Source organism: Onychomys torridus, unplaced genomic scaffold (assembly GCF_903995425.1).
Source record: "Onychomys torridus unplaced genomic scaffold, mOncTor1.1, whole genome shotgun sequence".
Lineage (NCBI taxonomy): Eukaryota > Metazoa > Chordata > Mammalia > Rodentia > Cricetidae > Onychomys > Onychomys torridus.
The window spans coordinates 50780-61652 of NW_023413368.1; positions in this window are offsets into that span (position 1 = coordinate 50780).

The window sequence follows — 10873 nt, forward strand, 5'->3', positions numbered from 1 at the left end:
CAGCCCTCTGCTAAGACCTATTTTTTTCTCTAATGTCCTTTTCTATTTCTGTGACCAGTGGCATTCTTCCACATATCTATGTATGTATAAACATTAAAATGTATGAACTGCATATGAGAAAAAACATACAATACTTGTCTTTCTGAAGCTCAAAAGGAAGTCATTTTTGACTGAACCTCTGCCTCCAGAGAGCTGAAGTATTTTGATATTCAAGCTGAGCTCAGGGCTTCCCTCTAGTGCTTATAAGTTAAATTGTGAGAATGTCTAGTGTCAACAGCAGTGATCTTTCTGATCTGAAGTTAGAACTTTGTGATAATCATGGCAGGAGGATTCAGAAAGAAGGTTGTGGTGTTTGATCCACTGCTGTCAGATGTGACTGTGGTTCATGTAGGAGTGCCAAGTATGATTCCTGGTGTTCTGGGATGGAGAACAGAAAACTACTTAAGATATGAGGCTTAGCCCAATGTATGGTGTTTTTCTTTGCTAAATGTGTTTGTGTTTATATGCTGCCCCTTTTGGTACTCCAGATCTATCCTGAGAGGTAAAACAAGTCACTGATGGTGGAAAAAGCCACTGTAGGAAACATGGCATAGTGAGCTCTTGTCATGTTCCAATCTGCCTCCACACTTCCAAGGTAATACAAGGTTTTACAATGGGCACTTACACATGTGATGAACCACAGATACCTAGGAGAAGCTGGGAAAGCTGTCCTTAGGATGCACTGCCAATTAGATCTCAGAAGACTTCCCATGGGCTTTGTCTTGTGGGCTGACACTGTAACCTCAGTGAGTGCCTGCTAGTCTTTAATGGAGGACATCTTAAGCAGACCCAGCAAGTGTCTGAGGTACTGGAGCTACTGTGCTGTGTGATTTCCATGTGTTTTCCTGTTTAGTGCTTACTGGACAAGCCAAAGTTCTTGAAGCTTCCCTCCTTGAACAGCTTAGTGACATTCCAGAGACTAAGATTTGGGTTAAACTTCTTGATCTGCCACTTACTAGATGAGGGGAATTTGGCAGACTGCTTCATAATTTCCATGCTTGATCTCCTCATTCCTACTGTGATTGTTGGTAATATCTAGTGCAATGTTCTTTATGTTGGATAAATGAAATTACAGCTGCCAATGCTTAGGAGCCTGTGCCAAAAGAAATTGTACCAAGTTATTTGGAGAAGAGGAAGTTGTATGTGTGAGGAAATGAATACTTTGTGCAGTTCCATGAACTGCCTGTCAGAGCGTAGCCTTCCCTGCACTCCTGTTAGAGACTACCAGCAAGTCTTACAGGAAACTGAGTTCACTGAGCCTGTATGAGACACACATGTGCTTGTCTGCATTCATTTTCATTTCTGTTTAGTAGAATTCTCCCAAGAGAATAGATCAAAATTACTAAAAAAAAAAATCTCATTTTTTAATTCATGGTGAACAAGAATGTGTTTCCTTATGACATTTTCATCCACACATATCATTTTTTGTTCATATTCACCTCATCCCCTTCCCTTGCTCCCACCCCACTTCTGCCAGCCTTCTCTTCCTCCAATATTCCCAGTCTACACCCCCTCTCTCTTGTGTATATTCAGCCTATTGAGTCCATTTGTGTCGTCCATATCTACATGTGTTCAGGCATGGTAAAGTAGGGTTGGAAAACCTATGTGATCGTTTGTTTCTGGAGGAAACAATTCTAAATATGTCATCAACTTTGACAATCTCAGTCTTCATCTAGGAGTAGACGCATGTGGACTTTCCCCACCCATGTTGCCATGCCGACTAGTGTTACTATGATGTTGATTTTGCCTAGGAAACCATATTTTTGAGATTTGTTGGGGCATTTCCCTTGAAATGTCTGTAGGAACCTGTGGAGACACAGGCAATTTTTATCCTCTGGCTCTAACAGTCTTTCTGCCACATCTTCTGGGAATGTCTTCAGTCTTAGGTGTAGGGATTACATTGCAGATGCATCAGTTGGATTTGTTACCATATCAGCACTTATTCTTTGTATAGTGTCTAGTTGTGGATTTCTGACCTGTAGAGAACAGGATGTACACAGAGTTGTCTTTGGGGATTGTCATGACTGTCAATAGGTGCAGGGAGGTCCAGCACACTATGGGTCAGACATCCTAAAGAGGTGGTCCTAACTTATATAGGAAAGCTAGATGAGTGTAAATTGACCTGCAAAGCCACATAGTAAAAAGCCACATTATCCTTTGTCCTTGCTGTATCTCTTTGGCAATAAAGTGCATTCCCATGCTGGAGGTAATGTTGTATGGAATAGAAAGCAAGCCTGATATCAAGTTTATGTACTGATTCCTATGGTGATATTTTATTTGTGCACCCCAATAAAGCTTATCTGGGATCAGAGGACAGAGCTAGCCAACCATATTAAACATAGATATTAGACAGTGGTAGCACATGCCTTTAATCCTAGAATTCAGGGACAGATATCCCTCCAGATCTCTGTGAGTTCAAGGCTACCCTGGGAACAGAGGCAGGTATAGTGGCACATGCCACAAATCTCTCTCACCCACCAGTCCTGCAGCTGCTCAGACCAAGCCAAGTAAATACACAGAGATTTATATTATTCACAAACTGTATGACCATGGCAGGCTTCTTGCTAACTGTTCTTATATTTTAATTAACCCATTTCTATTAATCTATAAGTTGCCACGTGGCTCATGGCTTACTGGTATCTTAACATCTGCTTCTCATCATGACGGCTGGCAGCATCTCTGTGCCTCAGTGTAGTGGGTAGCGATTCCAGCCTTGGCCTGGAAGTTCCAACCCCCATTGAGGTTTCAGTAATGGTCATGCCTACAAGGCAGGGCTGAGGGAGGATGCTGAAGACCCAGGATCGAGAGGAGAGGCTTCTCTTGTTTCCAGGACCCTGGACGCTGGAGGTAGACTGAGCAGAGTTCTCCAGAGAATACTGCCAGACTGTGCCATACCTTTCCCCGACCCTGCAACCTATCCTTTCAATTGTAAGTTACCCAACAAAATAAACCTCCCTTTTAACTACATGGAGTGGCCTTAATAATTTCACCAATACCTCAGCCTTCCACTTTCCAGTATTCTCTTCCCTCCTTGTCCTGCCTATTCTTCTTGCCTGGCTATTGGCCAATCAGCACTTTATTTATCCATCAATCATCCACAGTACAGACCTCAGGCTCCCAGGAGAACACACACACTCACATGTCCCCTATCCCCGCCCCCCCACAAAAATTACATACAATTAGGATGCTCAAAAAATACAGGGAGGTGTCACTGTCCCAGAGTATAAAGAAGAACAACAGAGAGGAGCACTGATGAGCTTCCATCCTTACAACCACACCCTGAGATTGATGAATGGGACAAGGCCCCTCCAGCTGCTGCCGGGAGCTTTCAGCACACAGTCATCTGCTGGTCAATACAAAGATTCACCACAAAATCACAGGACCTACCATGTCCCATAAGCCAGCACCTGTCAAGGCCTCTTTTAATGTATGCTGAGAGCTCACACACTACTGTACCTATTCCCAGACCACAGGCTCTGCTTTTCATTTAGAGGAAGTAGAATAGCCTGTGTCCCCAACTCAAACCTACCCAGATTCCAAACACTCCCTCACCAATGCTCTCAGGAAAATTAATTTAGGCACCAGGACACCCTGGAGGTTCAGCTACCTGTTCCTCAGGAAAGCTTGGCTTGACACTGTAGGGTCAAGATGGTCATCAGAGAACATAAGGACTACCTGTTGTTCCAATCCTTGTTGGTATAACTGGACATGATTCCAGACAGCTCAGTTCACTCATATGTTATAGTCTGTAGCTGAATGGTGAGATCCTCCACCTTTTTCATCTGCTGTTCCTGCTCAGTGAAAGTGGGAAGTTGTATAGTGCCTCCCCAGTAGTCCTTGCAGGTAGCTAAAGACAAGTGAACTTGTATACTTGAATGTCATAGGACCAGAAGGGTCCATGCTGAGTCCCAAGAAGTGGTCCAAGGAGGAAGAAATGCTAGGACCCCAGTGAAGGCCACAAAGAGCAGGACAGCTATCCTCAAATTGGTGTCCATGAGCTATGTCTCTGTCTTCAACCACCATGGCTAGGCATGTGCCTCACTACCTAATGCAGACCCCTGGCCCTGGAAAGTACAAAATATCCTGGCCATATAGATTTTGAGGGCAGTGTCACCTCATATCTGATGCAGTGTGGGTAAACCCTTTTGTCGCTAGAGATTAGCAGTGTCAAGACCTGATCACATGTTTCCAGGATCAAAGCATCTGAGTGTCTGAGACTTTGGTGCATGGCTAGGGGAGTTTCCCTCTCTTTTTATTAGCATCAGATTCCCATGGAAACTGAAGGAATCCACCAGGATGAAGTACAGCACTATCCTATCCTGAGAGGAACACCAAATTTGGCATTCCTTTGCTCTTGATGGCCTTCCTTTCCACTCAGAAGCAGATTAAAGAGTTCCTAGAAAAGTAGCTGCAGGATTGACTATTCATGGCTTTCAAAAACTAGTTACTCTGGGTCTTTACAAGCACATTGTTTCCTAGAAGTTCCCAAATGCCAAGCCCCACTACAGGAAGGCCTAGCTGGAGCTCTGCCTCCTCCTGGAAGCACCCCATACCCTGCCCAAGACTAACAATTCCTTCCCCAGAACCATTTACTTCTCCATGTTTTACACTGAGACCAAAGGCCATTTTCCTTCTGCCTTTCTCCAGTCTCCCCATGTTCCCCATTCTTTCTCCCAAGTTGCCTGTTCAGTCTTGCCAACATGTTTATGGGCACTGAGAGAATACCCCACAGTCATTTGATGTTCCCACAATACTGGTGACATCATAGAGAATACCAAGGGCTCTCCAAAATACAATAGAATCTCCAGAGAAGTGACCATTAGGGTCATCAGCAGCAGCCCTCACCTACCCACTAACTAAATCTTCTGCAATTCACTGGAAATGGAAGACCTTCATCACCTACTCATTATAAAGCCAGACATCCCTCTCTGCTTCATTAGAATATATTCACTACTTCATGTATGGGAGTTTGAAGACACACTTCCAAACACATCCCAGGAAAAGGCTCATCCCTTTCTTGAGATCTCTAATCATAAACATGAGAAATAAAGGTTTCTAGGTAATTAAGTCCAGATGGTGGGGAGGGAAGATCAGTCCCCAGAAGGCAACACGCACATTGTGGAGGATCCACAAGGCTGTTACAATATGTTGGTATGAGGGGAGATTGTGGGTGTCCTGTCAGAATACAGATAAGTCCCATAGTTGATGAAAATTACATCAAAACTTCAGCAGAATACATTCCGGCCATCATAAGTTAGCAAACGTGTGATCAACTTGTGGCAGTTCAGGCTGGAGGTACTAAGAACTGGGGCTCCCCAGGTGAGTCTTCTACACAAGGGCAAACACTTTTATGAGGAGTCATGGCCCACACTTGCACTAAACTTTGAGGAAAGATGAATGGCTGTTGAGAGGCCACACACAGATATGGAAATGCATTTCAGAAAGTCAAATTTGCCGTAGTCATGGGGAGACTCTGTAGTGCATCACTGCAATGGTGCTATACCTACACAAAAGCCAAATTAATAGATCTGGAGCCACTTGTGACAGTGCACATGTCCTTAGAAAAGGGGACACAGCCAGCTTAAATCACAGTATTGATCAGAAGGGCTAGAAAAAGGGCACCAAAAGAGAGATAATTTGGGTCCTTTGCCCTAGACCTTTCCCAGAGTCCCACTTCACACTTTTGAATTTACTGGCAGTTCTGAAATAACTAGCACCATGTTTATCCTTGACAGGCTTCAGAAGTGTACTTGGCAAACCCCAGAACAAATGAGTGATGGGGGTAAACTATGTCCATTTAGATGTTATATCACATGGTCAACCATATTAGACAATGTTAGGTATCTCAGTAATACTTAATTCCAGAAGTCAAAGAATAGCAACAGCCTGCACACTACCTCATCTCAGTCAAACCTGACACAATGAAGGCTGTTCAGCAAATGTCTTACAGATGAGACTTGACCCTAGCAGGTTCAGAAAAACCAGACTTCAGTCCTCCCTCTTCATGATGTTTGTTCTTTCTGCAGGGAGGTGGGTGTCTCTCAGAAGTTATCTTGTTTTCTTTGTTTCCCTGCACAAGGTGACCCAGGGACAGCCTCCTAAGGCTTACTCACAGCTGCAAAGGATGCACCTTGGCTTCAGGGCCCTCAGCCATATGCTTTCAGAAGCCCAGAGATTAATTGCTACTGTCACAAACCCTCAGGTAGTGTAGGGATTCTTGAATCACTTGCTTGGTGCTTCAGACTCTTGTGATTTTGGAGAAGCCATGCAGGGGAAGAACATAGTCACCAGTCCCAAAACCATCCTCACTGACAGCCCAGGACACCCAGAACTGGCAGGAAGGAGCAATCTCTGCCCAGATCCACTGGTTCTTATAGCTCTCAGGCTGAACTGGAGAGCAGTGTGCTAACCATGGCTGGGAAGCCAGAAACGTTTGGGGCCACTGGAAGACAACAGCACTGTGCCTCAGTCCTGTTAGTGGGTGAGATATAAAACTTGACTAACTAGGGCTTTGTCAGGGTACTCTCTTTTCCCTATTATTACTGGTACACAATGTAAAGGACTCCAATGGTATCAAAGTGCAGTGATAGTATTGAAAACTCATTAATTCCTCTGTGCCTCCTTCCCTACATTAACTATCATGAATCCTTGCTGTGGGTCAGCCCTTTAGAAACCCAGAGAAGCAAGTTAGTTCTATTGCCTTCCAGGAGCTTCCAATTCCTGAGCCCTAGCCCTGGAAGGCTCAAGACCATCATATCTAGAAACCTCCCAAGTTTGTAACCTGAACTCACTGCGTCTTCCCTGGAAACATTTATTTCTCCATGTTTTCTAGTGAGACATAGGTCCAACTTCCTTCTTCTTCATTCTGGTTTCTCCTCGCTGTCCATTCTCTCTCCCAAGTAAACACCTCAGTCTTAACAACATGCCTATAGGCAGACCTTATAGGCACTGAACCAATGTCCTAAAGTCACTTGGTGTTGCCACAACACTAGTGATGTCACCCACTGGGGTTTCCAAGAACTCTCCAGGATACAATGGAATCCAGACAATGGACTATTGATGTCATGGGGCATAGCCTTTGTGTTCTTGCTAGTTATTTCTCCCTGAACTGACCAGAAGCTGGGGTTCCCTTTCCAGGAGTCTCTCCTGTGACACAGGGGAAGCCATTTAGCACCTCCTCCTTTCAAAGCTAGATATTTCTCTATGTTTCATTAGAATCTTTTCACTACTTCATCCATGGGGAGTTGAATACTCACTTTATAAGCACTGCTCAAGAATGGTCCTTACCCTCCTTAACATCCATACCCAAAGATATGAGAAACAAAGCACACCAAGAACTTAGGTCAGCATGATATGGAAGATGAGGATTGAGTCCTCTGGAATGAACAAGCAACTGGGGAAGGCTAAGGTTAAGGGAAGGTGGCCATTAAGAATTTGTAAGTGAGCTGAGACTGTTATGAGAACTAAACTGCTCTAGACTGTCCTCTCTACATCCTAGTATAGTTTAGCCAGGGATCTCTAGATTAACAGAAGTTATAAAATGAAGCACTATATATATATATTGAAAGGGGGTTTGTTACAATGGCTTACAGGCTATTGCTCTAGCTAATACAACAATGGTTAGCTATGAATGGAATGTCCAAGAATCAAGTAGTATCTCAGTACACAAGACTGGATGTCTCAGCTGTCTGCAGTATATGCTGTAATCTTAATGAAGTAGGCTCTAATGCCAGCGAAGGAATGGATGTGCTAACAAGTGAGAGAAAGCAGAGAAAGAGTAAAAGCTTCCTTCTTCCATGTCCTTATATATGCTTCCAGCAGAAGGAGTGGTTCATATTACATCTGGATTAAAGATCTGAATTAAGGGTGTGACTTCCTAACTCAAAGATCCAAACTAAAGTCAGTTCTTCCTACTTCAAATTAAGCAGTAATGTCCCACAGTTGTGCCCTCTATTTGGGGGTTTTAGTTAATCCCAGAAACCAAGAATAGCTATCAAAGTCTTAATCCCATCTACTAATATTCTTGAGGAAATGGCTCCATTAGAGATTGAAAGGAAGGAGTGGGTGGCACAATCAATGGGTACATGTGAATTAGCTGTAGATCTCATGACCATGATGACTTTTAGTGGCCTCTTTACAGTCATGGGTGACTAAAATAGAATGAAATAACCAGTCTTTGGTTTCTTGAGTAAGAGGGAGCAGCTAGAAACCCAGTAATTTAAGAATCTTGTCTTCCTCTATAACTGAAGATTGGAAATTCAAATAATCATGTTATGTCTGGTAGTAACTATGGTGGAAAGGGTTTTCTAGGCAGAAAATAGGTATATTTCAAGAAAAAGGAAGAGTGGACTAAAATAGCAAGCACACTGGACCTGTCAGCAAGACTGGGGGGTCTTGTTCATGTAAAATTTGACTTGAACTCCTCCAGACAATGTATTGCTCACTCCATCCATCTTGTGATGGGAAAAAACTCAATCTCAGGGAGCTGCTAGATTTATAAAATGAATTTTAAAAAGTTTCTTCTCTTATGATTTATGGAATAATTTGAGGAATATCGGTGTTAGTTATTTGAAGGTCTGGTAGAACTCTCTGCTGAATTTGCCTGGCCTTTGGCTTTTCCTAGTTGGGGAATTTTCTTTTTCTTTTCCTTTCTTTTCTTTACTATTCTTTCCTTTTCTCTTTCTTCTTATTATTTTTAAAGCTGCCTTTTCTTGTATTACAGCTTTGGCCTTTGAGTGGTTTGTTTATTATTTATTTATTCATCTATCTATTTATTTATATTTTGTATAGTCTTGTCTTTTAAGATTTATTTATTTGTTTGTTTGTTTGTTATGTTTACAGTGTTCTGCCTGCACAAATGCCTGCACTGCACACCAGAAGAGGGCTCCAGATCTCATTACAAATTGTTTTGAGCCTCCACGTGGTTGCCGGGGATTGAACTCAGGACTTCTGGAAGAGCAGTCTGTGTTCTTAACCTCTGAGCCATCTCTCCATCCCTCTTTTTATTTTTTTAAAACCAGGTTCATTATGTAGCACTGGCTGTCCTGGTACTCACTTTGTAGACCAGGCTGGCCTTAAACTCACAGAGGTCCACCTGCACCTGCTTCCCAAATTCTGTGATTAAAGGCATATTCCACTCTTCCCTGGTAGTTGTGAATTTTTAATTACTGCCTCCAGTAATTGAGTTGATTGTATCTGTTTCAATGTTTTTACTTCATCTTGATTTGCCATTGGGAAGTTATACGCATCTAGAAATTCACATATTTAATTTAGATTTCTAGTTTAGTGGAATATAAATGTTTGTAATATATTCTTTTGATTCTCCAAATTCCTTTTGGTCTGTTGTGAGGTTCTCCTTTTCACCTCTACTTTTACTAATTTTGGTATTAGGACTTTTTTGGTTAATTTAGGTAAAGGCTTGTTAGTATTTATCAAAGAAAATGCATATCATGACTTGGTCAGTGCATTCCATTGACCCAGACAAAGCTACAGGTTTTTCATCTCCAGTTTCTCTCCTGGAGGACAGCAATTTCACCAGCCGTGTTCTAACTCTAGCAATCAAACCTTCCCATCTAGAGTCACAACTGCCATGGACAGCAGAGGCACTCTTCATGTGTTTTCCTGTTACCTCTGTGTTGCAGAGCATACACCAAGGGCAATATCTGCACCATCATACATCACCACCAGAGCTGTAGTGGCCATTCAAACTCAGCCTGAGACAATTGCATCTGAAGTCTGGGGTGCACTTCATAAACTGGTTTTATAATGAATATTAACAATCCATTCTACTTCCAGCGGATGCCATATCTAATCCATCATCATAGATTAGGAAAAGGAGTAATGTGCTTTATTAAAGTTTTACTATGTGAAACAGAGACAGAACAGGTGACAGGCTGTGGACCCTCAGGACATTTGGTTCCTCATTTGGCCTGCAGAGGGCGCATCTGCACTCACCAGCTTTATTACTTCCATTGGAGATCTTCACCACCTGTTCACATCTCATCCTTCTTGCAGCTGGCTAGTTTTCAGCAAAGGCATGTGAGGACAATCAGATATTCAAACCTTCCAGGCTCGTGTTAGCTGCTTCACCGCTTTCAGCTGGGTAGGACACTTCTCCAGCACACCCTTCCTCGCACCTATTTTCAAGCTCTTGCTTTCTTCAGCCTCATTTCTGTCTGTCCTGTTCCAGAGAGCTCTCCCACAACAGAACTTCAGCCTTCCCAGTGTTCAGCCATGCTCCTGATGCTCCTCCCAGTGCTGGGCGTACACTTTCTCCTGAGTGAGTACAACTTCCTCATGGTCTCCATATCCTGGGATTCTGACTCTCCACAGTGAAATCTCACTGCAGTGACTGACCTAAGATTCCTTTCCAGGAGACTCCAGAGCACAGTCAGTGACTCAGCCTGATGCTCAAGTCACTGTCACTGAAGAAGCCTCTTTGCAGCTGAGATGCAACTATTCCTCCAGTGTGGCGCCTTACCTGCACTGGTTTGTCCAGTACCCACGCAGAGGCTGCAATGGCTTCTTGGGTAGTCTGGAGACACCCTGGTTAGCGGTGTGAGCAGCTTTGAGGCTGAGTTTATCAAGCAGGACTCTTCCTTCCACCTGAAGAAAGCCTCTGTGCACCTGAGCAATTCGGCTGTGTACTTCTGTGCTCTGGGTGCACAGTGTCTGGGGCTGCAGGGAGAACTGAACATAAACAGCCATGACAGTGGAGTGCTCAGACTCAAGGTCTCTCGTTGGGTCTTTAAAGATCTCTTTCAACTTTAGTGATGAAGACATAAGGAAAGTTGAGCAGTCCCAGCTGCCTTTGAACAACTCAGGTTCAGCTGCA